The sequence below is a fragment of the Chelonoidis abingdonii genome, chromosome 8 (genome assembly GCF_003597395.2).
Source record: "Chelonoidis abingdonii isolate Lonesome George chromosome 8, CheloAbing_2.0, whole genome shotgun sequence".
In the NCBI taxonomy this organism is placed as follows: Eukaryota; Metazoa; Chordata; order Testudines; family Testudinidae; genus Chelonoidis; species Chelonoidis abingdonii.
This window is the reverse complement of record NC_133776.1, coordinates 34,942,893-34,965,139: the sequence shown is the minus strand read 5'-3', so window position 1 is coordinate 34,965,139 and position 22,247 is coordinate 34,942,893.

Here is a 22,247-nt window from a genome sequence, read left to right as displayed (position 1 = left end):
TTAACTATGGCATTTGAGTTAGCACCTATAGAAATGAATGGACTAGTTAACATCTCCTGGGTATTGTGTCAGTCTCTCTGCAAAATCAGGAAGATATGACACTTTTTACATTCAGGTCATGTTTTTCAAAATTTTATTCACAACCATAACAGCTGGAGACTTCTTTCTGTTTTCATAGGGAAAAAAAGACTCTTGAGAACAACTGAGATGTCCATCTGCACCCAATTACTAGCTATTCTTTCACTCCCCACTAGAGAGAAGTTTTCTGATTTAAACTATCACTGGCCCTGTACCATTCTCAGTGAATACCAAATAAAATGAGAAGTAAATAGTTAGGGAAGGGGTGGGGGTATTGGCATTCTAAAAATGTTGTAATGACCTTGTCTCAGTCCCTGGAAAAATCATGGAGTGGGTCCTCAAGGAATCAATTCTGAAGCACTTAAAGGAGAGGAGAGTGATCAGGAACAGTCAGCATGGATTCACCAAGAGCAAGTCATCCCTGACTAACCTAATTGCCTTCTATGATGAGATAACTGGCTCTGTGGATGATGGAAAAGCAGCAGATGTGTTATTCCTTGGGTGTTAGCTAAAGCTTTTAGATTACATCTTTCCCAGAGTGTTTCCTTAGCCAGCAAGTTAAAGAATATAGGACTGGATGAATAATGAACTATAAGTTGGATAGAACTATTTGCTAGATCGTCACGTCTCAACCAGGAGGATATCAAATCGCTGACCATGGTCTAGTGAATCCCCAATGCTGGATCATGGCAGCCAGTATGAAGTGGAGTCTGCCCCAAGCGGTCCCAGTCCTGGGTGGTTTTGTTTTAAATAACTTCATTAATGATCTGGAGGATTGGTGTGATTGCACCCTCCAGAAGGTCTTGCAGACATTAAATGGAGGAGTAGTAGATACGCTGGGTAAGGATCTGATACAGAGGGACTAGACCAAACTTAGAGGGATTGGGCCAAAAGGAACTCTGTGAGTTGTTCAACCAAGGGACAATTGCACGAGTCCCTGCACTCTAGGACGGAAGAATCCCATGCACTGCTACAGGACTAGGACTAAATGGCTAGCGCAGCAGTATGTGCAGTAAAAGGACCTAGAGGTTACACGTGGGATGAGAAGCTAGATTGACTGAGTCAGCATGGAATGTTACCGTTGCGGTTTGTCAAGAGGCTAACGCGCATTTGGGCTGTATAAGTCGGGACATTGACAGCAGATCAGGGACGTGCATCACTTATCCCTCCTATATTCAAAGATTGGTGGGCCATCATCTGGTAGTAATGGTCCAGTTTTGTGGCCCACACTTATAAGGAGGATGTGGAAAAAATTGGAAAGAGGTCCAGCAAGAGGCGCACAAAAATGGTCTTAGAAGGCTGGAGCACATGACTTATGAGGAGAGGACTGAATGCAAGCTTGGGACTTGTTCAGTCTGCAGAGAGAGAAGGCAAATGGAGGGGCGATTTGATAGCTTGCTTTCAACTACCTGAAAGGACGGTTCGCAAAGAGGATGGATCTAGACTTGTTCAGTGGTGGTATAGATGAATAGACAAGCATAAATTGTCTCAAATTGCAGTGGGGGAGGTTTAGGTTGGATATTAGGAAAAACTTTTTCACTAGGAGGGTGGTGAAGCACTGGAATGGGTTACGCAGGGAAGTGGTGGAATCTCCTTCCTTTTAAGGTCAGGCTTGACAAAGCCCTGGCTGGTATGATTTAGTTGGGAATTGGTCCTGCTTTGAGCAGGGGGTTGGACTAGATGACCTCCTGAGGGCCCTTCCAGCCCTGATATTCTATGATTCTATGACCATGCAGGTATGCAGCTTTTAATTTTCTTTCACAGGTCAGATATAAACCCCATATCATTCCTGAGAAAAGCCCCATTCAAAGCATCCTACCTACCTTTAGTTTCTATTTCCAACTTGCATTTAAAAAGAACACCCCCCCTTTGTTCATCTGCAGCCTCTGTTCCGCCCCTGTTCAATGTTATATTTTCATATTTGAAGAGCGTGGTTGTTTATGGCAGTGTTTTGCCAACAGTGTCAACCTACCTCACATAAAGAGGATCTATCACCAACCTGAGGTTATTCTTGACCACAAGGTAAAGAGATTTGACAAGGCTGTGATGATAAATAAGGATGATCCAGTTATGAAAATTCTGGATCAAACTATCACCTCAAATTTAATATGAAATAATGAACAGTTCCTAGCAATATTACACTCCCATATGTCAGTTGTGTTTATAGGAAGTTTGAGTGTATGACAGTGATAAGACTTATTCTAGTCTCATAACAATTTGCACAGGATGTAAATAGTGACCCAGACTTAATATTGGCACAGTTAAAATGTCTTGGATATGCAAAGCAATTTGCCAACAAAGGCTAATAGCCTCATTAATATACTTGCACTGTGTCGTCTTCATTCATGGACCCATCATGAGCTGCAGTAGTGTATTGCAAGTTTATTTTGTTAGGCTAGAAAATTGCTCCAAGTACTCTTATTGCAATATTTAGTAATTGTTTTCAAAAACAAAGAAAATATTATTTCTGTGTAAAAAGAACTTTTTTGCTGACAAATCTCATTAAGTATTCTCTGGTTTAATAACTTAGCATTAATGCATTGGTTATGTCTTGCTGAGTCATTCCTAGAACCGGGAAAAATATAGAGTTAAATCCATGAAGCTCAGCTTGATTCATGACTCAGACCACTTTTAAAACTCTTGCTCTAATTTTGATTCTTAAATGGGAACTGAGTGCTATTAAAATCAGGCTCCCACCTGGAAATCTCTCCCAGGAGAGAGATCTATTCTTGCTCCTGTCTCAGCCAATGGCAAGCTCTCACTGAATTCAGTGGGATCAGACTTGGCAGGTGTAAACTTTGAGGTCAGTTCAGAGGAAAATATGAAGTGGCATGAAGTACTAGGAACTCTACTGGTCAAGGGTAAGGGCTTGTCTACACATGGAAGTATCCAAGAACAGCTATTCCTGGATAAATCAGTGTGTGCACACACCTATTGTGGAACAAGAGTGTGTCATTCCTGTTAAGCTTAGTCCACTTTGAAACTTCCTAGGACTTAAGCATGTACCTATGACCATTCTTATTCAGAGCATGTCTTACCCACATATTTAAGTGCTTTTCTAAATTATGGCCACAATAACTTAGACAAGATGTTGCACAGAATTCCCATAATTCTTTCTCATGAGAATAAGTGTTCAGTTGTAAAATTGTGATTCAGCCCTGCTATAATTTTCTCTCAAAATGAATGAAAAAGCAATGAAGTTTCATTCATCACTCCTTATCATGTTAACCTAAGCACTTTTTGAGGCTTGCATGAGGACAATTTTGCTAACTTGTGGCTTAATTAGAAAATGGTCTTACTCCCATCTTAGAAAAGAAGAGCAGATTAATAGCTTAAAACTGTATCCACCTCCCGAGGCTGTTTTATATCTGGCTTTTATAAAGATGGAGTCCACAAAATATATATGTTAATGACCCAGTAGAAGGAAAGGCTGTGACTTTCAGAGATTTCTTTTTTCTAAGAGACCTGTCCATACTAAAAGCCTGTGGGCAGCTAAGGATGGGAGTATGGGAAAATCCTCTGCTGGTATGAAATTGTTGTAGACAGCTCTACAGCAGACCCCTAAATCCTACAAGGTGGGGTAAATGCAGAAGGGGAGAGGACAGACCACACTGCATTGTGGTGATCCTTGTCAGTGTGATTGGCACTAAGAGAGCATTAGTCTGTTGCAAGTCAGAGAAGTTTTGTGCCTTTGGCTGCTGTGGTCCTAGTCAGCCTCAGAATAAGACAAAGGTATAATCTAGTGTAGTTGAGGATTTAGCGTGATATATCTAAGTGGAGGTCCAAGATATAAATACTCTGGGAGGCATTCTTTTATATTTGAGTAGGTCAATTTTTTCTAATACTGCTTATTCTTAAGTATAGTTATTTAGGCATCTTATTTGTTTAAGTACAGACAATGTAAAACATATCAGATTGTTTGAAAGGCAGAAAACCAGCTTGGTTTGAATATGTTGATGGTGAATTGCTCCACTTGTCCAGTTGCTGCCATTCCAATTCTGATAAGCTTCTGCACTGGGACTGGCTTTTCTATAAACATGTGCAGCAGAGTGTACAACTATTGTCATGAGTGCCCCTAAAGAAGTAGAATGATGACTGAAGGCTTCCTCAGGTGTTGTTGGAAGTAGCTGAACAATTAAGGTTGAGTCCCACATCTTGAGTGGGGGTGGGGGAATGAATAGGAGAATAAGTACCATGTAAGTGTAGCATTAGAGGAGTAGATTATTTTAGGGAAACAGTATCCCTCCAGACTAATTCTTCATAACATGTGGTGCTGTGCCTGCTTTCCTTGATACAAGACCTGTTGAAATCTAATACTTTGAAAAACTACTGTCACATTTTACTTCCAAAACAGAGCTCCACTATGATTTTGTATCTTCTTTCCTGTTCAAGTAGGAAACATAGCATTGTTTCTAATGTGCTAGTTTTAGTAGTCATGTAGAAAGTCTGTCAAATATAATTTTCTTGATCGTAGTTTTTCTAATGTGTTTACATTGAGTTGTGTTGACTTACATATGCCACATACTTCAGAACATTCTCAATGGCAAAGTAATAAAGCTTTCAGTCACCTGTTCCTACTACATTACAAACAGAAATAGATAAATTAGAGTGTGCAGGAATAGTTAACTTCATACCAGCTGAGTATTAATGTTGCGGCATCAGGAGTTGCTGATTCAATTGTATATGGAAATCTCACAGTAATGCCATTCCTCACTATAGATTAGGCAAAACACATACTTAACTATACCACTCTACTGCCAATTTTGCTTGTTGAGATAACACTACTTCAGTATTTGGAAAGGTTTTTTTTCTTACCTTTAAAAGTCAAAATAGACAATTTTTTCTGAAAATAAAGTTGTTGAAGGAAAAATTGGAAGTAAAGCCAAAGTGCACATCCCCTGTTGGCCATTCACCTTTCCCCCCGCACTCTCACACACTACTTAATCCTGTACATTTGTAGTGTTTTAATTAGATCTTCATAACTTTTTATTTATTTTGAACTCATTGGAGACTCTCAAAGTTTGAGACTGAGTGAGTTATGGCTTCTGTTCTCTGGATTAGAAGGAAAAGAAATTGTCTCAAGTTTATGATAAACCTCAAATGTGTCAGCCAGCATGAGAAATGAGACTTGCTATATTGCTTTTGAATTTTGGCAGACTTTGATAGCAACCTGCCTTCAAAGTAAATCAACAGCAGACTGAAACTCACGTTCCTTAGTAGAGATTAAATCCCTGTGTAGCGGAGTGGACCCCCCACCACTCCTGTCCTGAAGGGGTAAAAACAGCCATGGGAGGGGGCTGTGGCTGGAGAAAGCAGTTTTTAGGCTGGGTTGATTGGGGGAAGTGGCTGCAGCTGGGGCCACGCCCCAAACTGACTCAGCTGGCCCTATAAAGGCAGGGAAGCCAGAAGCAATAGTCTCTCTCTTTGTTTGTAGAGGGAGATGGGCCTGGCTGCAGGGAGCTAGAGGCAAAGTACCTGAGTGGAGCAGGGCTGGGGAAAATCAGAGGAGCTGGGGAGCTCGAGCCTGGAAAGCCCCAGGCTGCAGCCTAGCAGTGGGTTAATAGGTACTGTGAGTTACTGAGGGCAGCCCAGGACTAGGCCAAGGCAGCAGGTCCAAACCCTCCTTGCCAGTGATGAGGAGGCTGATACTGCAGTCTGCCCCAGGGTGTGGGGCTAGATGATGACTGGCAGTAGCCTTATACTGAGGTGAGGTGGGAATAGTGGGTGAGAGTTTCCTGGGGAGGGGAGACCCTGAGAGAAAGGGATTACTGCCAGGGGGCAGCATCCCATGTAAAAGGGCACCAGGTCCAGGGAGGGACAAGGGGGGCCAGAGGACAGGAGAATCATTGGCCTTCAGAGGGCGCTCCGGAGCTGGAACCGAGCTAATTCCCAGAAGTCACCAGCAGGAGGCGCCATAGGGTGAGTCTGCTCCTCTACACCCTGGTATCAATGCGTAGTATTCTCTTAAGAGAACTTATCACCTCCAAATCATTTGTTTTGTTTCTTCTGCTGATCAAACTTAGAAATTCTTCTAATGCAAATTAGCACACTGAGAACATGCTGAATGTATACTTATTTAAAAATGCTATTTATCCTAACTCGTAAATTGTATTTTAAATCTGAAAAGCAACACTCTGCAACTTGATATGTTTCTGTTGTTATTGTCTCAGTGATTCCAGTTCATATTGGCTCAGTTAAAAGGAATTGTTTTTTTCATACAATGCACAGTCAACCTGTGGAACTCTTTGCCAGAGGACGTTGTGAAGGCCAAGACTGTAACAGGGTTCAAAAAGAACTACATACAGCTTCTATGTCCAGAGGGGTAGTGACTTCTTTTCTCATGGATCCTGAGAATCTGTGGTATTTGACATTTCATCTGGTACGATCTCTTCCCTCCTCCACTTCCCCTGACATTTTCTTAAGTTATAAATATAGCCAACAACTCCGAATGATCACAAGAACATAAAAACATCCATACTGGGTCAGACCATAGGTCCATCTAGCCCAGTATCCTATCTTCTGACAGTGGCCAATGCTAGGTACCCCAGAGACAATTAACAGAACAGGTAATCATCAAGTGATCCATTCCTTGTTGCCCATTCTCAGCTGCTTATCCTCCATGAATTTATCTAGTTTGTTTTTGAACCCCTTGGTCTTCACAACATCCTCTGGCAAGGAGTTCAACAGGTTGCCTGTGCATAGTGTGAAAAAATACTTCCTTTTGTTTGTTTTAAATCTGCCTATTAACTTAATTGGGGGACCTCTAGTTTTTGTGTTATGAAAAGGAAGGGAGAAAGAAGGGAATTCCACACACTTTTTTTTAAATGTGGGATGGATGCAAAGCAAAACTAGAAAGGATTATGAAATTATAAAGTGCATTTATTTTATAGACGGAGGCCCTTTTGGGGATACTATTCATGGAAGTTAACCAATTTAGAGATCTCTACTATTGTTTCCTTGTTTGCATTATATTTTTTCCAGGCATAAACGATTTTTAAATGATCTGCATGGGGAGAGGTAATGGAATTGTATGTATATAAACCTCTAACAATAAACATCTCAAAATAAGAAGATGGTTTGAACAAGATAAGCAACTTCCCTTAATCTAAACATGGAGCCAATCTAGTTTGAGGTTTGAACTTTTTGTAACAGTTTAGTTTTCTTTTTTGAATATCTCTGTTGAAGTGTCAGAGAAGACTGAAAGTAGAAGTGCTGAAATACAACATGGAAAGCTGATTTGGTGGCAGTTCTGCCACAGCCAGACATAAGAGATTCTAGAGCCCTTATTATAAAGATTTGCCACCCAGTTTTCTAAGCTCAAGAGATCTGGATAAGCTTCTGAGACTTAAGGTTCTTGAATGAATCATATTAAAACTTGCATCTTTTTAAGGTGTCTAGTATAAAGCTGCTTCTGAAATAAATTGCTAGTCTAGTAAGTATTTCTCGATATTCACATGTAGAGAGAGATGAGTGTATGTATAATATATTCACTGATATTTGTAGGGGTACAATTAACATTTGTTAGGTCTGCTGCTAGTCTTTCAAATATCCACAAAGCTATTACAATTTTTGAAACTTTTTGGAAGTTCATCATATTAATTTTGTTTCCTTTCAAAGTTATAGTCAATGGAAAATCGGAAAATCTCATGTGACCAACAATACTAATGAATTGTCACAGTGAATGTTTCATTAACAGCCCATAGTCTGACAATTATTCATTTAACCTGTTTGTTTCTGAATATTTAATTCTTTGTATTACCACGGTGCCTAAGACCTCTAAGTATGGACCAGGATCCTATTGTACATACTACACAAACACAGAACAAAGATGGTCCCTGCCCAGAGTTCATCATTTTCCTCATCCAAAGCAAACTTGTCATTTTTGTGTACAAAAATTTCTATAATTTGACTTCCTTCCAGGTTGATGATTTTGGATACCAATATATTTAACCATCTTAGTTAACTTCTTTGAAATGAGTGCCTTATTTAATGTATTTTATGCCCTTTACCATCTAATTTATACTAGTGAATAAGATTGGAAAATGTTTTACAGTGGATAAAACTGAAGATCAAAAAACGTATACGTTTATTAAGAAGATGAAATGATTGGCTATAGTAACTGCCAATGATAATGGTGCTCTTTTGTCCCAGCAGTTCTAAAAGCTCATAACTGAAGTCTTCTTTAGCCTTGTAAAAGAATTTAATGCTGGCTTTTAATAGTATTTTTGGGATAATTGCACTACCATGTTCTGTGGAAATACACTTGTCTATTAAAAATCTTTAAATCTTCCCAAGCTATCTTTTCACTCCTAGGAAAACTTTTCCACAACACAGAAAGTAGATAAGACAGAATTAACAAAAATTGAAAACATTTATTTTGAATGAGATTTTTTTTCATACACTGTTCTGAATTGTCACTTTTTTTGGTACTACAACAAATATGTGCTAAAATAGACTGGACGACTATTTTCTGTTTGTCACTTTTTTTCATGTTGAGTATAATCAAGAGTTTCCCCATTGAAATTGACCAATGGATTGAATTAGAGCTACTTGTAGAAAAAGGTGCTACTGAGCTTGATAAAGCTGGTGGAATGGGGCTCTAAATCTACACTTGAAGTATATTGACAAATCTCTTCCTCACCTTATCCTCTTAAAAATAAAAAATACTCGTTCCCCACCAACAACATGAGGACACGCATAGCTTCAGCTAACGTGAACACACGCTGCTATAGCTGCTGAGAAGGCAGGCTCTTTGAAAATCCTCATTTTCAGCCATTTAAAATTTCTACAAACACTTCTTACCTGAAAATTGTCACGATAGTCTCAGCCTATACCTCTTCCAAGTAAGAAAAAATTCATAGCTTAAAAGGCTATCATCTAGTCTGACCTCTTGTATATCACACTGCAAAGGACTCTGCTGAATTCCTGTATAAAACAGATCGTATCTTTTTTTTTTTTAAATCTAATCTTGATTTTAAATTGCTCATGGTGGAGAATCCATCACAATCCTTGAAAATTTGTTTTAATAGCTAATTATCAAAAAAAATTAGGCCTTATTTTCAGTCTGAATTTGTCTAGCTTCAACTTCAGCCATTGTATCTTGCTATATTTTTTGTCTGCTACACTGGAGAATCCATTATCAAATTCTGTTTACTGTGTAGGTACTTATAAATGATCAAGTCACCCTTAACTGTGTTTTTTGTTAAGCTAAATAGATTTAGCTCCTTGAGTCTATCACTGCAAGGTATATTTTCCAATCATTTAATTATTCTCTGAATCGTCTCCAATTTATTTACATCCTTGTATTGTGCATGCCAGAACTGGGCATAGTATTCCAGCAGTGGTCGTGTCATTGCCAAATACAGATGTAATATAACTTCCCTATTCCTACTTGAGGTTTCCCTATTTATGCATCCAAGAATCACATTCACCTTTTCAGATAGTCTCACATTGGAAGCTTGGGGGTTATGGTGGATAATCAGCTCAACACAAGTCTTTTTTGGCATCACTGCTTCCCAGAATAATTTCCCATCCTGTAAGTATGGCCTATGTTCTTTGTTTCTAGATGTATGACTTTAAATTTGGCTTTATTCACCCACTCAATTAAGAGTCCCCATTTACAGTTATATTCTGAGACCTGTCAGTCATTTTTCAATCCATTCAAAGTGTTGACAGATTATTCTTGTTTTAATCAAAATGTCATGCAATACCAAGTAAAATGTTTTACAGAAGTTTAAGTATATTACATCAACAGTATTACCTTTATCAATTAAACTTGTAGTGTCGTGAGGGGTGGGGAAATTGTTAGTTTGATAGAATCTATTTTCCATTAATCCATGTTGATTATCCTCAATTCTTTATTAATCGAGTCCTATATCAGCTTCATTTTTCGTGTTGTTGTTTTGCCTGGAATCAGGCTGACAGGCTTGCAATTATCCAGATCTTCCTGTTTATGCTTTTTAAATATTGAAACAATGGTAGTTTTCTTCCAGTCTTCTGGAACTTCCCCAGTGTTCTAAGATGATGATCATTAAATTTGGCTTATAAGCGCAATATTTTTGATGGTTACGATGGAAAAGTTTCAGAATGTTCAGAAGTTTGGCTAAGATGCTTATCTAAACTTGATAGAACCTGTTTAGTGTGGAGATGACAGTATAAATCTGTCTGAGCTTGGGCCTGGAACTCCTGATTTCTCTATCAACTTTGTCATTGTCTTGCTTTTGAGACCTTGAGCAATTCACATATATTATGCCTCCATTTCCTCATTTGTACAGGGTGTTTCTGTACCCTGTGAAGATGCTTCATGTCTTTCTTTTTTAGGTATTATTTTGGCATAAATTTATCTATACACAAATTTGTGGGCATCATAGAAACACAAGAATTGCTTTACTGCATCAAACCCAAGGTCTGTCCTTGTCCTATTTAATATCCAGTCTCTGAAGTGGCCAGTACCAGATGAAGGTGAAAGGGCCCTGTGGAAATCTGTACCCCATATTAAGTGTCATCCTGGTGTCTCTAGGTATGTCTACGCTGCAATAAGTCACCCATGGCTGGTCCATGCCAGCTGACTCTGGCTCGCGGAGCTCAGGCTTCTGGGGTTGGGCTGCAGCCAATTCTGGGACCCTCCCATGGTCCTAGAGTCCAGGTTCCAGCCCAAGCCTGGAAGTCTACACTGCAATTAAACAGCCCCACAGCCTGACCGCCACAAGCTTGAGTCAGCTGGCACAGGCCAGCCACAGGTTTTTAATTACAGTTTAGACATAGGTTGAAGCATTAGGTTGTAAAAAATATCAGTAATTATTACTTATATCCTATCCACCAAGAAAGATGGGGTAACAAACAACATGGTAGAACTAAACAGTAAAGCCACCTTCTTAAATTAGAGCAGATAGTACAACAGGCAATAAAAAGACATTTTGTGTTACTAAATGCTATAATTCATTACTGAGGGAAGGAGTGTGATATTGAAAGGACCATGCTATCACTTTTTAAGCAGAACTCTCAATTTTTTTCCGGTGAGAAATTCTGCTTAAAAATTAATGGCATGATATAGTTTACGGTTTGGGAAGTTTTTTCAGTTGAATTTAGAAAGTGTCTCAGTGATAACAAAGCCTTCTTTTATTCTGTACTTTGCAAAAAAAATATAGATCAGTATTTATTTATCTGTCCCACTTTCATCAAGTATCAGAGGGGTAGCCGTGTTAGTCTGGATCTGTAAAAGTGGCAAAGAATCCTGTGGCACCTTATAGACTAACAGACTTTTTGGAGCATGAGCTTTCGTGGGTGCATGTCATATTCACCCACAAAAGCTCATGCTCCAAAACGTCTGTTAGTCTTTAAGGTGCTACAGGATTCTTTGCCACTTTTATCAGTTTGCAATGACAAATGATAAATATTCCCATTAGGAATTTTGGCAGTAATAAATGTTTAGCTCAAATAAAGAACATGTTATATGTTAGAACCAAAACAAAATATCAGTTATACTTTACATTTTATTCTTTCAATAAAAAGACAGTTACTCACATCAAGGTATTTACAGGATACTTTGTCATTTCCAAACGTTACTGACTGCCTTGCTCACTAAATTATTGTATCATACTAGGTAACAAGATATCCAGTTCTATTGGTGTAATAGACTACAGCATCCTGTGACATATCAAGCAGGTTCTATCTGTGCTTCATGGACAGAGATAAATATTTAACAGACATTGCCCCTTAGTTTCATGATGAATTCAGCAAACAAACAAAAAATGACAGGATAATATATTTCACCTACAATGCTTGTATTCATGAAGACAGTAACCTATCCTCTGCACTCTTCCACAGTAATCAAAACAACACCATAATGCCTAGATGTGGTGTTATTTGTAGAGACTTTGAGCCCCAGTCGTGGACCAGGAGCAAAATGTGCTAGGTCTTGTGCAACCACAAGACAAACAGACTGTGTGACACCTTGGCACCTCAATATTCACCACGGTCATGTAATTAGGATATGTTTTATACAAAGTACACCTTGTGAGATATTATTCAAAAAGTCTTGATCTGCTAGATAGAAATATCTCATTGGATTGTATGTGCTATCATCATATGTGAAGTTATGAAGTCTGGCTATGTATGTGTTACTAAAACATGTTGTGAGGTTGAAAATGCCCACAAGCAGGTTTTCAGGTACAACAGTCAAAAGGCCAAACAATGTTAACGGCTTATTGAGAAAATGCACACAAGCACAGGGATTTCCCCTAGGAACTGTGTACAAAAGAAACCCCTCAGAGATAGCACTACATAATGGGAACTGTTTGGCCCAGGTCACAGCAAAAGGACTTTCCAGCAAATGGGAAGAAGATATAAAAAGGTGAAAATAACGTCGTGGGGGCAGGGGGAGGAATGACCCTCACTCTCCCTACAATAACACACCTGGAAACACCTGAGGGGCAAGGATTGAACTGTGGGAAGTCATGATCCCAGGCTAGAGAGATTTTTAGCCTGTGTATGAAAACTTAGGAAAGCCAAGGCAGCTTGTGCCTTAAGAATCTGCCAGTCTGTTTATCACTTAGGGTGAGAATTTACTAATTCATATCCTACCTATCTACTGTGTTAAACTCAGTTTGCAGTTTTGTTTATTTACTAAAATCTGCTTTGATCTGTTTGCTATCACTTAATCTATCTTTTGTAGTTAATAAACTTGTTTTTGTTTTGTCTAAACCACGATGTGAAAATTATAACTTGGGGCAGAAAGTTGTTGCATATCTCTCTCTCTCTCTCTCTCTCTCTCTCTCCACATTGAGGGAGGGGGTGAATTTTATGAGCGTACGCTGTACAGTTCCCTGTGCTGTGCAAGATGGTATAATTTTGGTTTTTTGCTTCAGAGGAGGGTATGCTCCAGAGGGGAGTGCGAGCTTGGCAACTTATCGCAGCACCACAGTGTGAAAGGGAGCCCAGGCTGGTGGGTCAGGCGGGCTCAGTGGTACCCCAGTTCCAAGTGGCACCCCGGGGGGAACCCATCACAGACTGTTCATGCCCCAAAGAGCTTATCTAATTCGCAATCCCTCACAGACCCAGGTTAAGTCAATGAAGCTATTAGAGGAGAAATTTATTCCTCAAAAGCATTGATGCTTATCCATGTAATAGTGTGCTAGTCACTTGTACTTTCAGAGTCCAACACCATTGAAATCAAGGGGAATCTTCCCGCTTACCGCAATGGACTTTGGATTGTATGCTAGCAACAGTCCTCTCCCATGCTGCCCCTGACCTTTTATTAATGTTTCCCATAAAATGGAATGACAAGAAACTTTTTTCAAAAATTAACAGCACCATTTTGTTTGAAAGCTTTCAGTACCCCTAAAATGTTGCTTTTCTCTCTAGCTTCAGACCTGTGTATATTTTTCCACTTTGAAAGATGCTAAAATGTGCAAAATGGTCTCTTTATGCAGGCACATTTTCAAACACAAGTGATAGGAATAGTATAATGATTGTCTCTGAAATTTCTCCATTCTGCAGAGAGAGAGGGTGGGTGGGTGATACAGAAGATAAGGGATTTTCTGCTGTCACTATCGTTAGACCCTCCTTTTATCTGTCAAAATTTCCTTTCTGAAAGCTTACCCACCAGATGTTTCTACATATGCAACACTCCAACCATTAGTTTTGCAGGTCTCTAAACTTTTATCCACAAGCTCACCAAGTTTGCAAATAAGAATAGCAGTAAATAGCACAAGATTCTTTTATTTGCTTTCCTATTTAAGCAAGCTGGCTTTGGGAGAGGCAACAGGGAGGGCTAGAGGCTTGCTCTCCACCCAACATCTTTACTTGATGGCAAACCTGCTCTCCCCTCAGGTTTCTTGAGGGGAAAGACAAGGCTACTGTCCTCTTCTCCCCCTCTCCCCCCTCCCCCCGCCGAACCAAAATGTTCTTCAGAGCAAGATTATTGGAGTCCTAGAGCTTGATCCTGTGGTCTAATTCAGTGGCAAAGCTCCCATTGACTTCAGTGGTGTAAGATTAGGTGTTCAGAGTTCTTTCATGCAAAGTTATTGTAGGCTTAGAGACTTGTGTCAGAAACTAGCCCAAGGACAAAAATTGTCCTTCATTGTACAAAGAGATTAATTCTTAGACATGGAAAAGCCCACTTTTACACTGTGGGTATGGTGTACTGTCAGAAATAGCTCCATATGATCATTTTATAAATAAGATTAATGACTAAAGAAGACTAGCCCTATAGGAAGAATACAGATGTGTAAAGATGAGGTACATATGATTGCAATAGAGGTGCAGTGAGAGAACGGGGGAAACAATCAAGGGTTTGTACTTGTAAAGAATTTTTCTGTCCATAGTTCTTGAGTATATTTTTGTATCCATTGTTTTAAAACCAATAAAAACCTTTTAGTTATTTAAGATGTTTTTAAAACTGTGGAATATTGAAAATTAATTATTCAGAATAAAATATAAAAACCTTCAAAAATTGAGACTTATATTGAAAATAGTATAACTACAATGAATTAGAGCACAATATTGGATCTATTATTTACTTCTGTATCTAATCCAATAACGATATCTGGCTATTTTTGTTTTTTAATTACTTTAAGCTGCTACAGAAATCCAATATGCTGCAGAATTTAGCACCACCAAACGTGTTTTGCCATGGTATTTAAGTCCAGTGTCCTGCACATTACTGAAGGTCCTAACAATTAGTATTTCTATTACTAAAATCATAAGGAATGAATATAACTTTTCTCTCCTATTCTTCTTTCTTTCATATTACTAGATTATTCATTTCACAGACTAAATTGCCAGAGTTAGGTTAATCAAGGTGTCCAACAGAGCTCGTATCTATTGAGGATAGGTATGGCAAAATAATTACCTATATTCCCTATACTGATCTTTCTAAAGAAATTTACACACCTCTTAATAGTGAGACCTGTAATCTAGTAGAGAGATGGTACTTTGGGATTGAGTCTTTCAGTGGATTGGAAAGACAAGATGGTGCCTACCTACAGGTGGGTAAATAACTGATCTTTCACTTTGCTGGTAGTTGTGAAAAATTGAAAAGAAAAGAAAATTCAGATTGAACATTGTGTGAAATACTCGAATGGTCATTGGGCCAGGGAGAGAGATTGAGAATGACTCTATAGCCTTATGGTTAGGGAACTCACCTGAAGGATGGGAAGCCCAATGTTAAGTCTCTGCTCCAATTTATATTTATTCAAAGTGGAACAGCTTTAACAGGAGACAGAGACACACACCCCCCCACAACGCCCCCCCCCCAGTAGCATATAGCAGGGATCAGCAAACTTTGGCATGCAGCCTGCCAGGGTAACCCCCCTTGGTGGATCAGGCCGGTTAGTTTACCTGCAGTGTCCAAAGGCTTGGCTGATCGCAGCTCCCACTGGCTGTGGTTTGCCGCTCCAGGCCAATGGGGGCTGCAGGAAGCAGTAGCCAGCATATCCCTTTACCTGCGCCACTTCCCGCAGCCACCATTGATCTCGAGCGGCGAACCAAAGCCAGTGGGAGCTGCGATTGGCCAAACCTGTGGACGCAGCAGGTAAACAAACTGACCTGGCCCACCAGGGGGCTTACCCTGGTGGGGTGTGTGCCAAAGGTTGCCAATCCCTGGCATATAGCCTGGTGATTAGGACATTTCACCTGGGATGAGAGAGACCCAGGTTCCAATCCCTCCTGTAGAGCATGGATTAGAATCCAGTTCTTCCCCCTCGCAACTGAGTGTGCAAACCATTATGCAAAAAGATTAGAACATGGGCAAAGGCACCTTCTCTTCTTCCTTATTTCTTCCCTCCATATTTGGTGTACTTTTATCAGATTTGTGAATAGTTTTGGGTTGACTGAAACTGCATTTCCTGGTGAATAAATTATTCTTCTGATCAATTTCACTCAATCTGTCTTATTGCTGGTTGCTGATTTATTCAACCCAAGTTATTAGTGACCAAACACTTTCAGCATCCAGTCTGTGACTTGATTTGGTGGTCTCTTGCCAGTGGACAAATGTCCATATCATAAAGACACTAAACCACCATTATAGCACTAACTAGCCCCTCTGTTTCCAGATTCAGCAGATCATCTGAGGACCAAATGGGTCAGGGATTAAATTAGTATCACACCCTAGAGACAGTTTCTAGTGGTGAGATCAATTTAAATATCTGTGACTCATTTGGTTCTTGGATAAAGGCACATCGCAGGTTCTTGGATAAAGCCAGTTCTTGGAAATTTGTACCATTGCTGCCCCAGTTTTGTGGATAAAGGAAGGGCTTGCAATCTCTGGGACTATGACTCTGGCACTTTTTACAAGTATTAAAATTCCCTTATTCTTACCCCAAGCCCTAATAGTTAATGAGCTAAAAATCTCCTTCTTTTGGCGATCTATGATGAACTCATTTGATAGATCATCAGGCATAACTAGCTGAATACTTGTGGTGGTGGTGAATAGTCAAATGACATATTATGTTTGAAATGTTTTATAAACTATATTCCAAATACAACCGAAATGGACAGTTCAGTGCATGACAGCTTTTCGAGAATAGCTGCTTTTGTAAAGTAGCTAATTAATGAGTTACAATCAGTGTTTTTTCTTCCTGATGCAGAAGAAACTTAATTGCATTAAGTGGCTTTTCCTATCATATGTTTAGATGCCTATCATGAGTAAGAGTTCTGTTTGTACTCTTAATGAAGTGATAATATTAATGGAATTGTATTTTGCTTCCAGATAATGAGATCTAGCCAAAAAAACAAATGGAGAAGCATTCACAAAGACATTTATCAAAATTAAACACTGAGACAAAGCAATTAAGGTTATTTCAAATAATTTAATTTTTAAAATAAATGTACATGAAATAAATCCAGCAGTCCTACAGCATGTTTCCACTGGGAGATTCAAAGAAAGCTGAGTGAGCTTGTGATCTCCTGCCTGTAGCTCAATCCTGCATCAAAACTTCTTGTGAAATCAGCACAAATTTGCAACATGGAAGGAATGCAGAGTGAAATCGGGAGGGAGCTTAGTCCAGCATCTTTTCCCTGCCTTTGATGTGTTTTGGATCAGGGCACTGGTGAACAAGATACTTTTATTTTAAGAAGAAAAATCTCCATAGTTCCAGGCAAATGATAAGAGTGAATTTAAGGCCAGTTCTGAAGTCTCCAGAGGCAAACAATTAGAAAAGGAAGACCTGGTGGGACCTAGTCTAATTCTTAGTCCCAGAATACACAGGTAGGATCCAGGGCCAGAGTTCCACCTCTGTGGTCAAGACTGCAGTGAAGTGCTGAATACCTCCTGTCAAGCACTGACCATTCCTTACAACACCTTTAGTGTGCACAGCAGGATCTATGTAGACCAATTAATGCACAACATATTGGCGCTCTTTAGTTATCACTCTGTACTGTGCATCACCCCACCTTGTAGACCAGCCCTTATTTGTACTCACAGCACATTTTATGATCTTTATCAGCTCCTCCTATGGACAGCTTTAAAAGGAACTGTTCCTTGTCCTGGATCAACACATGTATGACTACAGCTCTGACACAGATGGCATTTGGAAATTCCTCATTGCTCTAATGTTTCCTGGTGCATTATTTCAACATCAGTGCTGCAATCTAGGTAGCATATTAAATATGTAAACTAGTGTTCAGCAACCTTTAGCCATGGTCTTTACATCTTATGTAACTCCAGGTGTTTAAGTTTCCTTAGTAGCATCATTGTTAGAATATTAATGTTACTCTGTGAACTAATGTCAGAAAGAAATGAGGTTTTTAGGGAACCATATGTTCCTGTATTTAAGAGAACCATACAGGGCCATGCCCACAGAATGGAGTAGTTCTGCTTCTGCAGCAAGTTTCTCCTCCCTTGTTTGTCTGTGACAAGAAGTCTTTCCCTTTTCCACAGATTGTTTTACAGCCAGACGGTGAGTTGCAAATCCGGGAGGGAAAGGCTGCATATGCATACTGCGCTGAAGAGCAATTCAGGGTTTATTTCCTGCCACAGTTGGTCTTGATCTATTTTATGTACATGTTCAGATAACTCCTGTTTCCCATTTTTTATCTGAGATGGAGCCAGGATCATCTGACTGAACCAGTGAGTAATACCAGCACCCTGAGTGTATGAAGTGCATATTCTAGTGCATATTGACTGCTATGCAGCCAATGGGGCTCTGCACCGGGTCCCATCTCTGTGGAGAAGACTGCAGGATCGGGTCCTGTGTGTGTAGCCTATGGTTGATGTTTTCAAAGCTGACTAAGGGAATTAGCCATCCAACTCATAAATTTCCGTGGGAGTCATGGGCTTAACTTCCTTACTCGGCCTTGAAGATAACCAAAAGGTGTTTTTATATGGGGAAATAAAATTAACCAAGTGTTTCTCCTTTTAAATGTAGAGGCAAAAAAGTTAAGATTAAAGATGGGATATGCCTGGATGCCCTCTTTTTAGTGGGGGGAGCTTGTTTAAAAAAATATTACAATATTAGATCCTGATTCTGCAAACTCCTATGCACTCCACATGGGTCAAGTTAAGCACCTGCCTACATTTTAGAGGATAAGGGCTTTCATTATTATTTTATTTTAATATAACTGACTTCTTTCTGTAAATCACTTTTGAATTATGTTGCAGTGGCTGAATTCAGCAAGAGACTTCTCTTCTATACCTACACATCAAGGATCAGGTACTTGCATACCCAAGTTTTCATACGGTCCAAAAGAATCTTCCTATTTTTTCAGATTTTGTTTCTATTTGGCATTTAAAATTCTAGGAAAAGTTTTTTTAGAAGATCAATAATTTGATTACATAAGGTCTGAGTGCATAGCTTTTGCCAGCAAAATACTTAACCTGTCTCCCACAACACTTTATCAATGTGCAGTGCAAAGGAACTAGTTAGTATCATTGTTTGCATCTTTGTTGCAGAGTTAACTTAGGCTATGTACACCCAAGTTACTCATCTCAAGTCAGCGTAGCTCAAGTAAGAGTGACCAGTTTGAAAAGTAACATTTGAACTGCTGTATTTGTATGGGTGCTACACTCACTGCTGTGTGTTGCTAGGACTTCCAGGGACATATTCCAGGATACAATATGCTGCAGTAAGATGAATTCTAGCAATTTGTTCCCAGTGAATTGTAGGAGAATGTCTGTTCTTTTACATGGGAGGAGTCGGGGGAATGATGGGAAGTCAGTGGAGTGGCAGTAGCCTGCATCCACACTACAGAGTGGTCATGTTAGCAGCTGCCAAGTTGTATTAATTTGAGCTTCAGCCTATACCCTGGATGGGACAGCCAGCTCAATTTAATGACACTGTTGCCCTCCAGTTCACACGTTTTACATGTGAATGGGACTCAGGATAGGGGCAACACTAGAGATATAACTTCAGTTACCCTTGCAGTGTAGACAAACATATAGGCCTGGATGGGGAGAAATAGGCACCTTAGACTGCAATCCACAGAAGCCAGCATGCTGGATGGGGAGCCATCAAAGTAGCCATAGAGAGATGCCAAGGAGAGAGGTGTGTGCTAAGCCCCACCCCCTCGCAGCTGTGAACCCTCACTGGAACCAGGCTGGTGCCTGATATATAATATAAACAAAATATTCAGTTTTATCTTCAGTGGTTTGCCATTATTTCCTTACATAGATTTTCCTCACGTACATTTTAGCTTTAACTTGTTTTCTAATCCTGTAAAGACAAAAAGTCATTGGCTGCTGGTACCTCATCCAGGTCCTCCATAGACACATTCATCTGTGCATTTTATGATGGCTGGCTGGCTGGCAATGCAGCCTCTGGGTTTAATTTTAATAGCAACCAATATTGTTAGAAAATCTGCTTACACATCTCACATTACTAACAATGCTTTCAGCTTTGTGTGTCTTTGAGTTCCATGGCAGCCTAGCCTCTTCAATACATTTGAGTAACTTGCATGAATATTAAAAGGAACCTTTTGAACAGTTCTCTTGAGATTAAATTGAGCCTTTTATACATTTACCACATGCCCACAGGAGGCCCATGCATATATTTCAGCCTTCTACCTGTCTCTATAGTTCAAGGTTTCTGGGCCATGGAAGTGTATTTTCATTGTTCTGTGAAGTCTTCAAGAGTCTACTTGGTCAATGTTGTGAGGAAGATAGGGCCATATTTGAGTTGGAGCTTTTATTCTGAGGGAAATGTAAAGCAGTTCCTTGTTTCTAGGGCAAAAGTCCTATGTCTACACCTAGATTAGGCCCTCTCCACAGCTATTTCCTTAATTTATTGCAGGAAACCAGCAACTGTCATGAATTGGTAAGAGCATAGGAGTAAGTCATGTATGCACTGACTAGGTTATTTGCTATTTTAAAGAAACTGCCAAACAGCCGATGCTGATAAACTTGGGCCCCCACATCTGTTACCCCAAATGGAATGCTGGTACCAGTTTTTCCAGCTTAGGCTGGAGTGGATCTGTCAATATCTTCTGTTTTGAAGTTGTTCTACTGTATATAAAGATTAGAATAGTCATTGGGCCAGAGAGAGAGTTAGTCTATAGCCCAGTAATTATGGCACTCACCTAGGGTGTGGGAGACCCAATTTTAAAACTCTTCTCCACATCAGGCAAAGGGGGAATTGAATCAGGATCTCCCACATCCCAGCTACTCACCATGGGTTAAAACTTAAGGGAGGACACCAACATAACCGCCTGCTCTTCTGGCCATTTTGGGTAGGATTAATCATACTCTGAGAATGCCTATTGGCTCAGACCCCATAGGTGAGATTAGTGGGGAATGCCTAGTTTGAGGATCACATTGGAGTTTAGGCATGAAATAGGTGCCTAGCCTAAGGCGGATGTATGCACAATCACTGGCAGAAATGTCGGCACTTAGGGGACTTTAACTGTGGAAAATTAGGGGTCTACATATTTCTGATGCCTATAGTTAGATGACAGTGGGGGATTGACGATCTCAGGGGCACCTTCATGATACACTTAACTGCTCCTTTAAGCACCTAAATCCTTTTGTGTATCTCACTCTTTGTATTTCTTCTGCTTCTTTATTGGACAGCTGAAATGTTTTAAATAAAGGATGAGCAAATAGGGAGAAATTAGTTTTATTCCTGTTCCTTCATATTTTTTGATGCCAGACATGGAGAGCATGTGAATGCACTGAGAAAGGCATAGGATAGGATGACTACCCATGCTCTGTTTTCAGACACAGCCATACTTGGAGCTAATAGCCAATGACTTATGTTCAGCAAGAAGATTCTAAGAAGCATTTGATAAGATTGAAAAGCATGCTTACAACTAATAATTGTGCATGGCTTTGTACAATGAATTAGCCCTTGTCAGTTGTTATCCTTTAAAAAATAAACTATGCTGTCTTTCTTTTTCCCCATACAGTTTTCCTGTGTGTCTTTTTTTTATTTATTTTATTTATTCATTTTAAATAGAGACAGTCTTCCTGCATGGCTGAGGAATTTGGTGCACATTGCAATAACATTAGGATTATAAGCAATGCAATGGTACACAGCATATTACTATCTCCTCCTACTTGTGGGAACTGCTGTGACCCTTATTTGCATCAATTTAACTACTCCCAGGAGGGTTTCAAAGTAAAAGTTACCTAGGTGAAAAATCTCATTTTAAAAAAACCTTTTTAAAATCATGCTTAGAATGCTTGCTTTTTCATATGGCATTTGAACCTTCTGATTGTTTTGATACCGTAATGTTTTTTTGCAAACACTAGGGCTTGACTCATACTGTTAAACTTAGGCTGTGTCTTCACTACCCGCCGTATCGGCGGGTAGCAATCGATTTCTCGGCGATCGATATATCGCGTCTCATGTAGATGCGATATAGCGATCCCCAAATGCGCTCCTGTCGACTCTGGAACTCCACTGGAGCGAGCGGCAGTAGCGGAGTCAACAGCGGGAGCCGCAGACGTCGATCCCGCGCCGTGAGGATGCTAGATAATTCAATCTAAGATACTTCGACTTCAGCTATGTTATTCACGTAGCTGAAGTTGCGTATCTTAGATAGATCGATCCCCTCCCCTAGTGTAGACCAGCCCTTAAGTTAGCAGAAATGCAGGCATTGGAAAACATAGAGCAAAAGAATCAGATTTAAACTATGATACAATCAGGACTGTTAGGTGCACATCAGTTATTCCTGCTGTCAGCCAGAATGCAATTAATTTCATAGCAAATGTGTTTCATAGAGGATTCTAAATTGGG